Source organism: Ipomoea triloba, chromosome 16, assembly GCF_003576645.1.
Source record: "Ipomoea triloba cultivar NCNSP0323 chromosome 16, ASM357664v1".
NCBI lineage: Eukaryota > Viridiplantae > Streptophyta > Magnoliopsida > Solanales > Convolvulaceae > Ipomoea > Ipomoea triloba.
Window position 1 is genome coordinate 15,450,440 of NC_044931.1, and position 18,062 is coordinate 15,468,501.

The window sequence follows — 18,062 nt, forward strand, 5'->3', positions numbered from 1 at the left end:
ATGAATTTGCTAATAGAATTACAGTTCTAGACAAAGGACTTTTTTATATAGATGTACTTGATAAAAAAACTAGATTATGTAAAAGTAAAAATGAATATTTACAAAAAGACCATGATCCTTTATTAAATGGATCCTATCGTGGTATAATAAAAAAAACTCTTTTACCTTTTATAAATAATGATGAAACTACAGTAAAAAAATTAATAGATGAAATTTTTATAAATAAAATTCATAGTGTTCTGGGTAATTGTAATAATTACCAGGAATTTGAATATAAAAAAGATCCATTTAAGAAAAACCCAATATCATCAAAAATTAGACATTTCGTAACTTTAATGAGTCAATTTGATGGAGAATCAACATTCAATCAAAAAGGGATTTCTTTACTTTCAGAACACAAACAAATTTGTTCAGAAGATCCAGAAATATTTTTCAAATTTTTAGTTGATACAATCATAGCGGATTCCTTTACTCAAACAATTCCAAAAGAATCGATTGGAATAAAAGAAATAAGTAAAAAGGTTCCTCATTGGTCATACCAACTAATTGATGAATCCGAACAAGAGGAAATGGAAAATGAAAAACAAGTATCATGGCCTCATCAAATTCGCTCAAGGAGCGGAAAAGAAGTAGTTTTTTTTACGGATAAACAAGAAAATACCGACAATCCTACCCCTAATACTGCTGATATATCTGAGCAAGCGGACGAAGTGGTTTTGACACGTTATCCACAAGAATCTGATTTTCGTCGAGATATAATCAAAGGTTCCATGCGTAGTCAAAGACGTAAAATAGTTATTTGGGAATTGTTTCAAGCAAATATACATTCCCCACTTTTTTTAGACAGAACGAATAAATCCTCTTTTTTTTCTATTACTTTTTCCAGATTAATTAAACGAATTTTTAAAAATTATATGGGAAAAAACCCAGAATTGGATATTTCTAATTATAAAGAAGAAGAATTAAAAAAAAAAGAAAAAGCTAAAGAGCACAAAAAAGACAAAGAAAAAAAACAAGAACAAATACGACTAGACATAGCCGAAACTTGGGATACTATTCCAGGTGCTCAAATAATAAGAAGTTTGATATTACTAACTCAATCAATTCTTAGAAAATACATTCTATTGCCTTTATTGATAACAGGAAAAAATATCGGTCGTATATTATTATTCCAACTTCCTGAGTGGTCGGACGATTTCAAGGAGTGGACTAGTGAAATGCATATTAAATGTACCTATAATGGTGTTCAATTATCAGAAAAAGAATTTCCTAAAAACTGGTTAACAGATGGTATGCAGATAAAGATATTATCTCCTTTCTGTCTAAAACCTTGGCATAAATCTATGATACGACCTTATCATCAAGATAAAAAAAAAAAGGAACAAAATCAAATAGATGCTTTTTGCTTTTTAACAGTTGTGGGATTAGAAACTGACATCCCTTTTGGTCCTCCCCGAAAACGGCCTTCTTTTTTTCAACCTATTTTTAAACAACTCGACAAAAAAATTGAAAAACTTATAAAAGGAAACTTCCAAGTTCGAAAAAGACTAAAAGAAAAAATTCTATTTTTTCTAAAGTTACAAAATGAAACAAACAATTGGATTATTGAAATCTTTCCTTTTTTTAAAAAAATAATACGAAAAATGTCAACCGTAAATACAATTGGAGTATTTGGGTTGAAAGAAGCATCTAGTGAAATAAAAAGTGAAAAAGATTCAAGAATCAAAAATCATATGATTCATGAATCATCCGTTCAAATTCGATTCTTGAATCAGACAAATTCTTCAGTGACCGAAAAAAAAATGAAAGATTTGGCTAATAGAACAAGGATAATTAAAAATAAAATAGAAAAAATTTCAAACGACAAACTAAAAATGAGTCCTAAGAAAACTCGTTATGGTACGAAAAATTTGGGTCAGATATTAAAAAGAAGAAATGCTCGATTAATCCGTAATTCAAATTATATTTTGAAATTTTTTAGGGAAAGGATATACGGAGATATATTTCTATATATCATTAATATTCCCAAAATTAATACACAACTTTTTCTTGAATCAACAAAAAATGGGATTGATAAATCAATTTACAATAATGAAAGTATTACTAAAACAAATAAAAATAGAATTCAGTTTATTTCAACTATAAACAAAAAATTTTTACCTTTTCTTAGTACTAGTAAAAATAATTCAAAGATTATTTCAGATTTTTCTTTTTTGTCACAAGCCTATGTATTTTACAAATTATCCCAAGCCAAAATTCTTAACTTATATAAGTTAAGATTAGTCCTTCAGTATCGTGGAATATCTTTATTTCTTAAAAATGAAATAAAAGATTTTTTTGGAACTCAAGGAATAACTAATTCCGAGTTAAAGACTAAAAAACTTCCGAATTCCGGAATGAACCAATGGAAAAACTGGTTAAAATTGAAAAATAATTATCAATACAATTTATCTCAGCTAAAATGGTCTCGATTAGTACCACAAAAATGGCGAAATAGAGTAACTGAACATTGTGAGGTTGAAAATACAAATTTATATCAAAACGAAGAATTAATTAATTCCAAAAAGCATTTATTGTTATTACCAGATCAAAAATATAATTTTCAAAAGAACTATAGATATGATGTTTTATCATATAAATTTTTTAATTATAAAAATAAGAACGATTCATATAGATATAGTTATGGACTACCATTCCAAGTAAATAAAAACCAAGAATTTTCTTATACTTATAATTACAACATAAATAACAACAAATTTATTGACATGTGGTGGAATATCCCTATCAGTAATTTTAGTTATTTAGAAAAAACAAAAATTATGGATATAGATAAAAATATAGATAGAAAATATTTGGATTTTAAAATTCTCGATTTTTCTCTTCGAAATAAAATCGACATTGAGGACTGGATCGATATCAGTACTAGCATAAATGAAAATACTAAAACTGAACCTAGGAATTATCAAATTGTTGAAAAAATTAATAAGAAAAGTCTTGTTTATAGCACAATTTATCAAGAAATCAAGCAATCCGATCAAAAAAACAAACTTTTTGATTGGATGGGAATGAATGAAAAAATACTGAGCCGTCCCATATCAAATCTAGAATTTTGGTTTTTCTCCGAATTTTTTTCATTTTATAATGCATATAAAATGAAACCGTGGGTTATACCAATTAATTTGCTTTTTTCAAATTCTAATGTAAGTGAAAAGTTTAGTAAAAATAAAAGCATCAATAGAAAGAAAAAAACAAATCCTTTTATACCATCAAATGAAAAAAAATCTTTTGAATTAGAGAATCGGAATCAAGACGAAAAGGAACTGGTAAGTAAAGAAGATCTTGGATCATATGTTCAAGAAAACTATGAAAAAGATATTGAAGAAGATTATATAAGTTTTATAGATATTAAAAAGCCTATAAAACAAAAACAACCTAAGAGTGTTATAGAAGCAGAATTCGATTTATTCCTAAAAAGATATTTGCTTTTTCAATTGAAATGGGCCGATTCTTTGAATGAAAAACTGATGGATAATATCCAAGTATATTGTCTCGTGCTTCGATTGATCAATCCAATAGAAATTCTTATATCCTCTATAGAAAGAAAAGAACTGAGTATGGATATAATGCTAGATCGGAAAGATTTTAATTGTCCAAACTGGAAACAAAAAAGAGTATTGATTATTGAACCGATTCGTCTTTCTATAAGGGGCGATGGACAATTTCTTCTGTATCAAACCATAGGTATTTCATTGGTTCATAAGAGTAAACACCAAAATAATCAAAAACGATACAGTGAAAATGTTGATAAAAAATTTTTAGGTGAAAGAAACAAAAACAATTTTGATTTGCTTGCTCCTGAAAATCTTTTATCGCCTAGGCGTCGTAGAGAATTAAGAATTCTACTTTGTTTGAATTCAAGAAATAATAATGGTGTGAATACAAACCCAATGGAGAATCGAGTAAAAAACTGTAATCAATTTTTTGATGAAAAAAAAGATCTTGATCGAGATAAAAATACACTTAGAAATTTAAAATTCTTTCTTTGGCCCAATTATCGATTAGAAGATTTAGCTTGTATGAACCGTTTTTGGTTTGATACTAATAACGGAAGTCGTTTTAGTATATTAAGAATACATATGTATCCACAATTTTAAATAAATCGATGATATATTTGGTAGATAAATAAATGTACATACGCCTTGTTGTACATTCAATTCCTATACATGATACTAATTCGATAACGTATCTATTATATCCGAAATGAATCAAAGTTTCTTTGATAAAATAAATCAATAAGGTATTGTGTATACCAGATTAAAATAGCTGGCATTATTATTACTGATCGGTAAAATTCTATATTTGGTAAAAAAAGTAAGGAAGGTTAAGAATTTATGAAAAAAAATTCATTCATATCCGTAATTTCGGATGAAAAAAAAGAAGAAAACAAGGGTTCTGTTGAATTTCAAGTATTCTGTTTTACCAATAAGATAAGAAGACTTACTTTACATTTGGAATTGCACAAAAAAGACTATTCATCTCAGCGGGGTCTACGAAAAACTCTGGGAAAACGTCAACGACTGCTGGCTTATTTGTTAAAGATAAATGGAGTACGTTATAAAGAATTAATCAGTAAATTGAACATTCGAGAACTAAAAACACGTTAATTTGAAGAGTCATTTTGAATTATTTGAATTATTTGATTTATTAGATCTTGAATTTTGATGAACGTCTTTTTGTTTTCAGCAATTCATGGAAAAATGAATTTGTGAAAGAATGAATCGGGGAAAAACCTATGGCTGTACCAACTACCAGAAAAGACCTCATGATAGTCAATATGGGCCCTCACCATCCATCAATGCACGGTGTTCTCCGACTCATCGTTACTTTAGACGGTGAAGATGTTATTGACTGTGAACCGATAGTGGGTTATTTACACAGAGGTATGGAAAAAATTGCGGAAAATCGAACAATTATACAATATCTGCCTTATGTAACACGTTGGGATTATTTAGCTACTATGTTTACAGAAGCAATAACTGTAAATGGACCAGAACAATTGGGAAATATTCAAGTACCTAAAAGAGCTAGCTATATCAGAGTAATTATGTTGGAGTTAAGTCGGATAGCTTCGCATTTATTATGGCTCGGCCCTTTTATGGCCGATATTGGCGCGCAGACCCCTTTTTTCTATATTTTAAGAGAAAGGGAATTAATATATGATTTATTCGAAGCTGCTACCGGTATGAGAATGATGCATAATTATTTTCGTATTGGAGGAGTAGCTGCCGATCTTCCTTATGGATGGATAGATAAATGTTTAGATTTTTGTGATTATTTTTTAATAGGGCTTACTGAATACCAAAAACTTATTACGCGAAATCCTATTTTTTTAGAACGAGTTGAGAACGTCGGCATTATTGGTGGAGAAGAAGCAATAAATTGGGGTTTATCAGGCCCAATGCTACGCGCTTCCGGAATACAATGGGACCTGCGTAAAGTTGATCATTATGAGTGTTACGACGAATTTGATTGGGAAGTCCAATGGCAAAAAGAAGGAGATTCATTAGCTCGTTATTTAATACGAATCGGTGAAATGGCCGAATCTGTAAAAATTATACAACAAGCTCTAGAAGGAATTCCAGGGGGTCCCTATGAGAATTTAGAAATTCGACGCTTTAATAGAATAAAATATCCTGAATGGAATGATTTTGAATATCGATTCATTAGTAAAAAGCCATCTCCTGCTTTTGAATTGTCGAAACAAGAGCTTTATGTAAGAGTCGAAGCCCCAAAGGGAGAATTAGGAATATTTTTGATAGGAGATCAGAGTGTTTTTCCTTGGAGATGGAAAATTCGTCCCCCGGGTTTTATCAATTTGCAAATTCTTCCTCAGTTAGTTAAAAAAATGAAATTGGCTGATATTATGACGATACTAGGTAGCATAGATATCATTATGGGAGAAGTTGATCGTTGAAATGATAATTGATACAACAACAACAAAAGTACAAGCTATCAATTCTTTTTCCAGATTGGAATTCTTAAAAGAGGTTTATGAGACTATATGGATGCTTTTCCCTATTTTGATTCTCGTATTGGGAATTACAATAGGTGTACTAGTAATTGTATGGTTAGAAAGAGAAATATCCGCAAGTATACAACAACGTATTGGACCTGAATATGCTGGTCCTTTGGGGATTCTTCAAGCTTTAGCGGACGGAACAAAACTGCTTTTTAAAGAAAACCTTCTTCCATCTAGGGGGGATACATATTTATTTAGTATTGGACCTTCTATAGCAGTCATATCGATTCTACTAGGTTACTTAATAATTCCTTTTGGGTCTCGCCTTGTTCTAGCCGATCTCAGTATTGGTGTTTTTTTATGGATCGCTGTTTCAAGCATTGCTCCGATTGGACTTCTTATGTCAGGATATGGATCAAATAATAAATATTCCTTTTTAGGTGGTCTACGGGCTGCTGCCCAATCAATTAGTTATGAAATACCATTAACTCTATGTGTGTTATCCATATCTCTACGTGTGATTCGTTAAGACATAGGTCTTCACCTTTACCTATGTATTTTTATGTTTTTAAGAATAAAAATAAAATGTATTGAATAGCATCATATTTTTTTTATTCACAAATCCGGTTGATAAGTTAAAACAGATAGTTAGATGAGTGAAAGAAAACAGCTTCCAAATTTGCAGTAAAAAACCGAATCTCATTGCCTATGTACAAGGGTTAAACGAAAATAAACATAAGCAGTCAAGGTTGTTTCCCCAAGATTGATTAATTAGCCATCATGACTTGAAGCGGGTTGAAAATAACAATTCTATGGAGTTTTTACTATCTTTTTTTAGACGTATTACCATAAATTACTTACCATAGAGATTGAACAAAAATAAGTGGATGATTAGGAACACCAAAGTACACAAAGGATTTGTAATAGAGATTATGTAAGTTATCTGAAGAGATCTTTTTACATAAACGAAATACTAATTGAGGCTTTAAATTGGTAGAAATGATCAAGTAGTACTCCCGCAAATTCCGATCCAGAGTATGCTCCTATCCACCGATTAAATGAATAACTATCAGGAACGAAGTAATCTTTTACTTTATTTTAAGCCTAAATAAAAGAAATAAGAGGGACGAAAAAAACTAGATAATATTAATATAATGCAAAAAAGATCTTTTTCCGATATCTATATTCGGGGAAATTTAATTTAGACCATGGTCTAAATTATGAATAAATGCAATTTTTTTTTCGGAATCAAAAAAAAATAAGGTAAAATTTTTATTAATATTGTTAAAAAGCGTATTTTATTCAAGAATTAAGTTATTACTCAATAAAAAAAGTAAATTCTTCAAAATGAAAGTAAAGGATGAGATCAATTCCGAAGCAATTTTTTATTAGTATAGCAGACAGAATTTGATTGGTCTAATTCAGGGTTTTTGATTGATTTTCACTTTATTTATTTTACAAACATATCAAGATTAATAAATATCGAATCAATCCTTTAGATTTATTTATGGCTCTTGAGGAGCCGTATGAGGTGAAAATCTCATGTACGGTTCTGTAATAGCGATGACAAGGGTGATCTTATCATCGACTATAATTATCTAATAGTTCAAGTACAGTTGATATAGTTGAGGCGCAGTCAAAATATGGTTTTTGGGGATGGAATTTGTGGCGGCAACCTATAGGATTTATTGTTTTTATAATTTCTTCTCTAGCAGAATGCGAGAGATTGCCTTTTGATTTACCAGAAGCAGAAGAAGAATTAGTAGCAGGTTATCAAACCGAATATTCCGGTATTAAATTTGGTTTATTTTATGTTGCGTCTTATTTAAATCTACTAATCTCTTCATTATTTGTAACCGTTCTTTACTTGGGTGGTTGGAATCTCTCTATTCCATACATATTCATCTCGGAGTTTTTTGAAATAAATAAAATAGATGGAGTCTTTGGAACAACAATTGGTATTTTCATTACATTAGCTAAAACTTTTTTGTTCTTGTTCATTCCTATCACAACAAGATGGACTTTACCTAGACTGAGAATGGACCAATTATTAAATCTTGGATGGAAATTTCTTTTACCTATTTCTTTAGGTAATCTATTATTAACAACTTCTTCCCAACTCTTTTCATTATAAATTCTAAAAACAAAGTATATTTTATATACTTACTATAATCTATAATTCACAATTTGTCACAAACAAGAGAAAGAAACAAAATCTTATTTTTTGATATTTACTCTATGTTCCCTATGGTAACTGGGTTCATCAATTATGGTCAACAAACAATACGCGCGGCAAGGTACATTGGTCAAAGTTTTATGATTACCCTATCCCATGCTAACCGCTTACCTGTAACTATTCAATATCCTTATGAAAAATTAATAACATCGGAGCGTTTTCGTGGTCGAATTCACTTTGAATTCGATAAATGCATTGCTTGTGAAGTATGTGTTCGTGCATGTCCTATAGATTTGCCCGTTGTTGATTGGAAATTGGAAACGGATATTCGAAAGAAACGGTTGCTTAATTACAGCATTGATTTCGGAATTTGTATATTTTGTGGTAATTGTGTTGAGTATTGTCCAACCAATTGTTTATCAATGACTGAAGAATATGAGCTTTCTACTTATGATCGTCACGAATTAAATTATAATCAAATTGCTCTGGGTCGTTTACCAATATCAATAACCGATGATTACACAATTCGAACAATTTTGAATTCGCCTCAAACAAAAGAGAAAGCTTGCGATTGAAGACTAATTTTCACTTATTAAGGTTCTTTTTTTTAAGTTTAAATTCAAAAATTTTATTTGTATTTACAATAGGTGTTCGGTTTACTGTAATTATTTTAAATAATTTTAGTTGAGAACTACCCTCTCAGATAAAAAAAGAATGGGATGGGTCCAATAAATTGACTTTACTTACATCAAGTCATACACATTAGGATTTAACAATTAGCAACGCATAAACTTCTTTTTTCCTGTTCAAATCAATAAGATCATGAAACATTCCGATTTTTTATCTCTTATTTGACATATAATGGATTTACCTGGACCAATACATGATTTTCTTTTAGTCTTTCTGGGGTCGGGTCTTATATTAGGGGCTCTAGGAGTGGTATTATTTACCAATCCTATTTTTTCTGCCTTTTCATTGGGATTGGTTCTTGTGTGTATATCTTTATTCTATATTCTAGCAAACTCCCACTTTGTAGCTTCTGCACAACTCCTTATTTATGTGGGAGCTATAAATGTATTAATCATATTTTCTGTGATGTTCATGAGTGGTCCAGAATATGACAAAAAGTTTCAGCTGTGGACTGTTGGGGACGGGGTTACTTCATTGGTTTGTATAAGTCTTTTTGTTTCATTAATTAGTACTATTCTAAATACATCTTGGTATGGGATTATTTGGACTACAAAATCAAACCAGATTCTCGAACAAGATTTAATAAACGCTAGTCAACAAATTGGAATTCATTTATCAACCGATTTTTTTCTTCCATTTGAACTCATTTCAATAATTCTTTTAGTTTCTTTAATAGGTGCAATTGCTGTGGCTCGTCAATAATAATATATAATTTTTAAAAAATCAAAATAAATTTTCTATTTTTTCATTCAATTCTATTTGAATTTATTTAGAAATTTTTAGTTCTATTTTTTTGTTCTTAATTTATTCTATTCTAACTTGTTATATTCTAGTCAATCAAAGCGGTTTAATTGTTGTTCATATTGAAAGGAATCGAGATTGATAAGGAGTTGGTCAATGATACTCGAGCATGTACTTGTTTTGAGTGCTTTTTTATTTTCTATCGGGATTTATGGATTAGTCACGAGTCGAAATTTAGTTCGCGCTCTTATGTGCCTTGAACTTATATTGAATGCAGTTAATCTAAACTTTGTAACATTTTCTGATTTTTTTGATAGTCGCCAATTAAAGGGAAACATTTTCTCCATTTTTGTTATAGCCATTGCAGCCGCTGAAGCAGCTATTGGACCGGCTATTGTTTCTTCAATTTATCGTAACAGAAAATCCATTCGTATCAATCAATCGAATTTATTGAATAAATAGTTATAGTATTTTTTCTTTTTATTATTTTAGTAAATTCGATTCTAAAATTTGAAATTTTAATATTTATCAATTCAAATTATATTACTAGATCTTGCACCTTAAGATATACTTTCCAAAATGTAATAAATCAAAGTATTTTGGACCTCTTTTCCCTTTCTCCTCCAGAAATAGATTGATTCCAAAAATTCTGGGAAATCATTGATTCGTCTGGTATTTAAATATGTATTTCATTTACTTTACTAGAACTAGATCGAAAATTAATGAAGTTAAAAAAAAATTAGAGACCCAATGTCACATTCAGTTAAGATTTATGATACATGTATAGGATGTACTCAATGTGTTCGAGCTTGCCCCACAGATGTATTAGAAATGATACCTTGGGATGGATGTAAAGCTAAACAAATAGCTTCTGCTCCAAGAACAGAGGATTGTGTTGGTTGTAAGAGATGTGAATCCGCTTGTCCAACGGATTTTTTAAGCGTTCGGGTTTATTTATGGCATGAAACAACCCGCAGTATGGGTCTAGGGTATTGATACGTTTCAGAAAACTCCATTTGAATCCATATTATTCTATTTGGATTTTTTTTACCGACAAAAACCCGTACCCAAAAGAAATCAATTTCCTTTTGGGTACGGGTTTTTTTGGCCCAAGTATATCTTGTCTTTATCACGAATTCTTTTCCCTGGTTAACAACAATTGTAGTTTTGCCCATATTTGCCGGTTCTTTAATTTTCTTATTTCCTCATAGAGGAAATAAGGTTATTAGGTGGTATACTATATGTATTTCTATGATAGAGCTCCTTCTAATGACCTATGTGTTTTTTTATCATTTTCAACCGGATGATCCATTAATCCAACTGGTTGAAGATTATAAATGGATCAACTTTTTTGATTTCCATTGGAGATTAGGAATCGATGGACTTTCGATAGGACCCATTTTACTAACGGGATTCATCACTACTTTAGCTACTCTAGCGGCTTGGCCTGTTACTCGAAATTCGCAATTATTTCATTTCTTGATGTTAGCGATGTATAGTGCTCAAATAGGATTATTTTCGTCCCGAGATCTTTTACTTTTTTTCATAATGTGGGAATTAGAATTAATTCCTGTTTATCTACTTTTATCCATGTGGGGGGGAAAGAAACGTCTCTACTCCGCTACTAAATTTATTTTGTATACTGCGGGGGGTTCTATTTTTCTATTAATGGGAGTTCTAGGTGTTGGTTTATATGGTTCCAATGAACCAACATTAAATTTAGAAACATTAGTTAATCAATCGTATCCTGTGGCATTAGAAATAATATTCTATATTGGATTTTTTATTGCTTTTGCTGTCAAATTACCGATTATACCCTTACATACATGGTTACCAGATACCCACGGAGAAGCGCATTACAGTACTTGTATGCTGCTAGCCGGAATTTTATTAAAAATGGGAGCATATGGATTGGTTCGGATCAATATGGAATTATTACCTCATGCTCATTCGATATTTTCTCCTTGGTTGATGATAATAGGCACAATGCAAATAATCTATGCAGCTTCAACATCTCCCGGGCAACGTAATTTAAAAAAAAGAATAGCCTATTCCTCCGTATCTCACATGGGTTTCATAATTATAGGAATTAGTTCTATAACCGATACGGGCCTTAATGGGGCCATTTTACAAATAATTTCTCATGGATTTATTGGTGCTGCACTTTTTTTCTTAGCGGGAACTAGTTACGATAGAATACGCCTTGTTTATCTCGACGAAATGGGCGGAATCGCGATTCCAATGCCAAAAATATTCACACTCTTCAGTAGCTTTTCAATGGCATCTCTTGCATTACCCGGCATGAGTGGTTTCATTGCCGAATTAATAGTATTTTTTGGACTAATTACTAGCCAAAAATATCTTTTAATACCAAAACTACTAATTACTTTTGGAATGGCAATTGGAATGATATTAACTCCTATTTATTTATTATCTATGTCACGTCAAATGTTCTATGGATATAAATTATTTAACATTTCAAACTCTTCTTTTTTTGATTCTGGTCCGCGAGAGTTGTTTGTTTCAACTTCTATCTTTTTACCAGTAATAGGTATTGGGGTTTACCCGGATTTAGTTCTCTCACTATCAGTTGAGAAAGTGGAAGCTATTTTATCCAATTATTTTTATAGATAGATTTCCTTTCATTAAATGAAAAAATATCTTCTTTACGTAAGACGAAGCAAGATTAAATCGGAATTATAATCAGGCATTTTTGACGGTTGTGAGAACCATTTAAATCATGATTTAAATGGTTCTCACTTGTTTATAAGAAACTTGCTTATTACTTGATGCTATATTTGTATTAGATTTGTATTAGTAAGGCTCTTTCTTTCATTTAATTAAGCGTTAATGTAAATGAACCATAACTATGTAGCCCTATTCCTAATAGATTAACCCCAAAATAGCATATCCAAATTATAAGAAAGCCTATAAAAGCCACAATTGCAGAATTTGCACCCCGCAAATTTTTATTTGTTCGAATATGTAAATAAATTGCAAATATGGTCCAAGTAATAAACGCCCAAGTTTCCTTTGGGTCCCAGTTCCAATATGACCCCCATGCCTCATTGGCCCATACTGCCCCTGAAAGAATACCTATGGTTAAAAAGATAAATCCTAGACTAATAACCCGATAACTCCAATGATCCAGTTGTTCAATCAATTGGGACCTGTAATAATTTCGAACATAAGAGGGCGAAGCATTTTGTACTATATTGCTTTTTTCATTTATGTATTGAATCTCACCGAAGAAAAATGACTCATTTAATAAATGTTTTCGTTTATCAAAAACTTGTATTAAATCTTTTTGAAATATAATAATTAGAAGTGTTACAGATAATAATGATCCGCCTAAAAGAGCTGCATAACCCAATACCATCATACTTACATGCATCATTAACCACTGTGATTGTAGGGCGGGTACTAATATTCCGGATTGATGCATTTCAGTTAATAGGCCCGATGTAGCAAATCCTTGGGTAAAAATAGCACTTGGTGCAGTTATTACATTTAAAGAATTTTTCTCTTTTTTTAAAAAAGATGGAATCATATGAATAAGGTAGAAACTCCAGGAAAGGAAGATTAATGATTCATATAGATCACTTAATGGGAAATGCTTCCAATAAACCCAACGAGTAACTAATAATCCTGTTATACAGAAAAAAGTAACTAGCATGCCTTTTTCTAATGAATTATATAGTCCCACTATTTCATTGACTAATAAAGTTATCAAATGGAGTGTAATTACAACGGAAACCGTTGAAAAAGAAATATGAGTTAAAATATGCTCTAAAGTAGAAAATATCATATAAAATATATATAAAAAAAAAGAAATCCCTCAATTCCAAATTATGAAATGAAAATCAGCACAAAAATTTATTTCATTTTCATTATAGGTTAGAGGGCTATTGAAATTTTTTGAGAATTTGTAAGATGCCATGCCGCGACTCGGACTCGAACCGAGATGCTCTCGCACTGCTTCCTAAGAGCAGCGTGTCTACCAATTTCACCATAGCGGCTTCTTTGAAATCATAATAGCCCATTTTTATTCAATCGTCGAGATTAATTCAATACAACATTTTTTTTGTTGAACCATTTGCATTTTCTGTTTGCAAATGCTTTTTTATTCATGAATGGAAATGGTTCATATTCATAATAATAATTATATATTACTGAAGTTTGTTTTGTTATTTTAAGTCAATTTCATTTTTCTAGTATTGCTTTAATTTGTCAATGGACTTTCGTGTAGTTTATGTTTTATTGAAATGAAATCTTTGTAACTAGACTATTTTTTCTTTCATCCCAGGATAGACCTCAATAAAGTTCTTTCTAATTTTTTTTCATTTAGTAATAAAAAATACATTTTTGAGCGGATTTCAAAAATAGCAAATACATAGATTCTTTCAATACATAAAAAAATAGAATTTTTTTGTTAAGTATTGATGTTATTTTAACAAAATTTTGATCTCTAGTGAAACGTATTTACAAAACAACAAAGAAGTTGCGTATACTAAAAATATAGTAAAAGGTTTTTTGGATTGATTTGAAACGGATGAATATATATAATAAAGCAATTCCAATAAAAAATCCTTCCGTAAATTTAAGTTTAACCATTTTCGATTTGCCTTTTTTTACAAAATCTAAAAATTATAAATATATTATTATATAGATAGAAAAATAAATATTTTACTGTATTGTGACAAAACAAATAGGTTGATGGGGAAAAACCCCCATCTTATAAATGACAAAATAGACTAAAAAATAAAGTTGATGAAATCTTCTATATATAGATAGTTTTTCAAATCAAACAAAAACAAAAGTACTATGTTAGGGTTGGCATAAGAATTTTAATTCTCCATATCATAAGAAAAAGGTTACAATTTTATATAGCTCGAAGCATTAATTAATATTAATAAATGCAAACCTATCTAAATCATTTTCTATATTTTTGATTCTAAATGAAATTTTTTATACTGTTTTTTAGTCATTTCGATTATTCCAAGGTTTGATTACTTATTTTGCGTACAAAAAAACTTTTTGAATTCCCGGTAGAAAGAGATTTTGCTAGTGAAAAGGCTTTTAACGCCGCCCAATATCCCTTTTTTTTCCAAATATTTTTACGAATACGTTTTTTGTAAATCGAAGTACGCTTTTTTGGAACTGCCATTTAAATTTGAATTGATTATTCAGTGTTATAGTTGGATGTGAAAGACATCTGTTGTTAAAACTAATTTGTGTTTTCTATTCATTATCTATGTATTTCGATTCTAGGCGATACCTTTTAATATTAAATAAAAAAAAAATTCGTATGAAATTTAGTAAGATTAATAAAAATAAATAATAAATACTAATTTCGAGTTATATCTCTGTTTATTTTTGATGTGTTGCATTTAATTTACATATACGTAATAAACCACATTCAAAACTGGAATCTTTTATTTTTAAATTGAAATGATCCCCATAAATGAATTTGTTTAAAAGATCCATGATTTTAGGCATTTTTTTATTCTATGTTATATAAACAGGTAAAGTAAAGTAACAAATATTATTATCTATAAAAAATAGATAATTAATAAATATAGAAATTTGTTATATGTTTTTGTTTGGAATGGAAGACAATCAAATAATTTTTCATAAAATGAGTTAATTATAATATTCTTATTATTTGTAATAAATTACAGAATAAATTAATGAAAATATTTAATTTTTTTTATTTTATGATTCATAGTCTTTTTCTTTTTTAGTACAATTTTGATCCATTAAATCTTAAATATTTTTTCGAAATAACTTAAATAAATAGAAATAATAGTGAAATTCTTTTTATCTTTCTACTTCATAGGCTTCAAAAGGTTCCATTTATTTACTTATTATTTACTTAATAATTAAGCATTCACTTTCATTAATAAATAGGATATTTGACCAATTATAACTTCGTTATTTGAATATAAAAAAAATACTCAACATCAATATGAATATTTCATATAGAATAAAAATTTTTAAATGAAAAAAAAAATCATTCTAAGTTATTATATAACTTTATTTTTTTATTGACTTCTTTCAAAAGAGGCAAGAGCCGGTGAATCGTAAATCAAAAAATATAAATTAATTAAATATAAAAATTTTCTATTCTATTATGGAACATATATACCAATATGCATGGATCATACCTTTCCTTCCACTTCCGGTTCCCTTGTTAATAGGAGCTGGACTTTTATTTTTTCCGACGGCAACAAAAAATCTTCGGCGTATATGGGCTTTTTCTAGTATTTCGTTGTTAAGTATAGTTATGATTTTTTCGATGAAGCTGGCTATTCAACAAATAAATAGTAATTCTATTTATCAATATCTATGGTCTTGGACCATTAATAATGACTTTTCTTTAGAATTTGGCTACTTGATGGACCCACTTACTTCTATTATGTCAATGTTAATTACTACTGTTGCAATTCTGGTTCTTATTTATAGTGATAATTATATGTCTCATGATCAAGGATATTTGAGATTTTTTGCGTATATGAGTTTTTTCAATACTTCCATGTTGGGATTAGTTACTAGTTCTAATTTGATACAAATTTATATTTTTTGGGAATTAGTGGGAATGTGTTCCTATCTATTAATAGGTTTTTGGTTTACACGACCTATTGCCGCAAATGCTTGTCAAAAAGCGTTTGTGACTAATCGTGTAGGAGATTTTGGCTTATTATTAGGAATTTTAGGTCTTTATTGGATAACAGGTAGTTTCGAGTTTCGGGATTTGTTTGAAATATTCAATAATTTAATTAAGAATAACGAGGTCAATTCCTTATTTTGTATTTTATGTGCTTTCTTGTTATTTGCCGGTGCAGTTGCTAAATCAGCTCAATTTCCCCTTCATGTATGGTTACCTGATGCTATGGAGGGGCCTACTCCTATTTCAGCTCTCATCCATGCTGCTACCATGGTAGCGGCGGGGATTTTTCTAGTTGCTCGACTCCTGCCCCTTTTTGTAGTTATACCTTACATAATGTATGTAATATCTTTTATAGGTATAATAACAGTACTATTAGGAGCGACCTTAGCTCTTGCTCAAAAAGACATTAAGAGGAGTTTAGCTTATTCTACAATGTCTCAATTGGGTTATATGATGTTAGCTCTAGGTATGGGTTCTTATCGAACGGCTTTATTTCATTTAATTACTCATGCTTATTCAAAAGCATTATTGTTTTTAGCATCTGGATCTCTTATTCATTCAATGGAAACTATTGTTGGATATTCTCCGGATAAAAGTCAGAATATGGTTCTTATGGGGGGGTTAACAAAACATGTACCAATTACAAAAACTTCTTTTTTAATAGGTACACTTTCTCTTTGTGGTATTCCGCCTCTTGCTTGTTTTTGGTCCAAAGATGAAATTCTTAATGATAGTTGGGTGTATTCGCCGATTTTCGCAATAATCGCTTATTTCACAGCCGGATTAACCGCATTTTATATGTTTAGAATCTATTTACTTACATTTGAAGGGCATTTAAACTTTTTTTGTAAAAATTACAGTGGAAAAAAAAGTAGTTCTTTTTATTCAATATCTTTATGGGGCAAAAAAGAATTGAAAACGATTAATCAAAAAATTTCTTTATTAAACTTATTAACAATGAATAATAAAGAAAGGGCTTCTTTTTTTTCGAAAAAACCATATGAAATAAATGTAAAGTTAACAAAATTGCTGCGATCTTTTATTACTATTACTTATTTTGAAAATAAGAATATTTCTTTATATCCTTATGAATCGGACAATACTATGTTATTTCCTCTGATTATATTGATCATGTTTACTTTATTCGTTGGATTCATAGGAATCCCATTTAATCAAGAAGGAATGGATTTGGATATATTAACTAAATGGTTAACTCCATCTATAAATCTTTTACATTCCAATTCAGAAAATTTTGTGGATTGGTATGAATTTGTGATAAATGCAATTTTTTCAATTAGTATAGCTTTTTTTGGAATATTTATAGCCTTCTTTTTTTATAAACCTATTTATTCATCCTTAAAAAATTTTGACTTAATTAATTCATTTGATAAAAGGGGTCAAAAGCGGATTTTGGGGGACAATATAATAACTATTATATACAATTGGTCTGCTAACCGTGGTTATATAGATGCTTTTTATTCAACATTCTTAATTAAGGGTATAAGAAGTTTGTCTGAACTAGTTTCTTTTTTTGATAGACGAATAATTGATGGAATTCCTAATGGTTTTGGTGTTACAAGTTTTTTTGTAGGTGAAGGTATCAAATATGTAGGAGGTGGCCGAATCTCTTCGTATCTTTTTTGGTATTTATTATATGTATCCATTTTTTTATTCATTTTTACTTTTACATAATCTAGTTTTTTTATCAAGTACATCTATATAAAAAAGTCCTTTGTCTAGAACTGTAATTCTATTAGCAAATTCAT